Genomic DNA, 740 nt, shown 5'->3' on the forward strand with positions numbered 1-740 from the left:
GGACTTGTTAATCGAGTCGACAAAAATAAACAAAAGCAAAAAACAAATCAAAAACCAACAAAAAACGACAAAACAAAAAAAAACAAAAATAAATAAATTATCTATAAGTAAGAATATTGTATACAAGGATAAATTAAAAAACACACATCCAGCGCTAAAAAAAAAAAATTACATCACTAAAATCACAATTTTCATACGGCCGAGGCTGTAAACTTTCATGAGGGATGTGAGAGCAAAGGCTTTTCTTTCAACTTTACCGACTAAGCACTATCGCTCTAAAAATTAATTTTTCCTTCTATTTATGGTATAGCTAACCTTAAGTTATTGTACGAATCTTATGTTGTCGAGCTGTCAATCACCTCCATACTACATCACTTACGCATATCTATAGGTTGCAGAGCCTTAAGGCATACTCGTTTCAATTGGAAAAATGGAAAGGCCTTTGGGCTTTGCAAGCTGTATAATAAATAACATGTATAATTAATTGCATAAATAGAAGAAGAAGAAAAAAATTAATTAAACTAGCCTAATACTGCTAAGTGGGTAACGCTAAATTTTTCATACGGCTTTAACATCCCATTTAAGAAATAAAAGAAGAAGAAAACAAAATCGTCAATTATGAGTATAATAATAAGGAATTAAAAGCAAAAAGGTAAACGAACAATAGTGCGAAATAATTAATTAAACGATCTCTTGTCCTATATAGATAAAAAGTTACGCAAAACAAACGGAAAGAACAA

This window comes from Ceratosolen solmsi, unplaced genomic scaffold (assembly GCF_000503995.2).
Source record: "Ceratosolen solmsi marchali unplaced genomic scaffold, CerSol_1.0 scaffold43, whole genome shotgun sequence".
Taxonomy (NCBI): domain Eukaryota; kingdom Metazoa; phylum Arthropoda; class Insecta; order Hymenoptera; family Agaonidae; genus Ceratosolen; species Ceratosolen solmsi.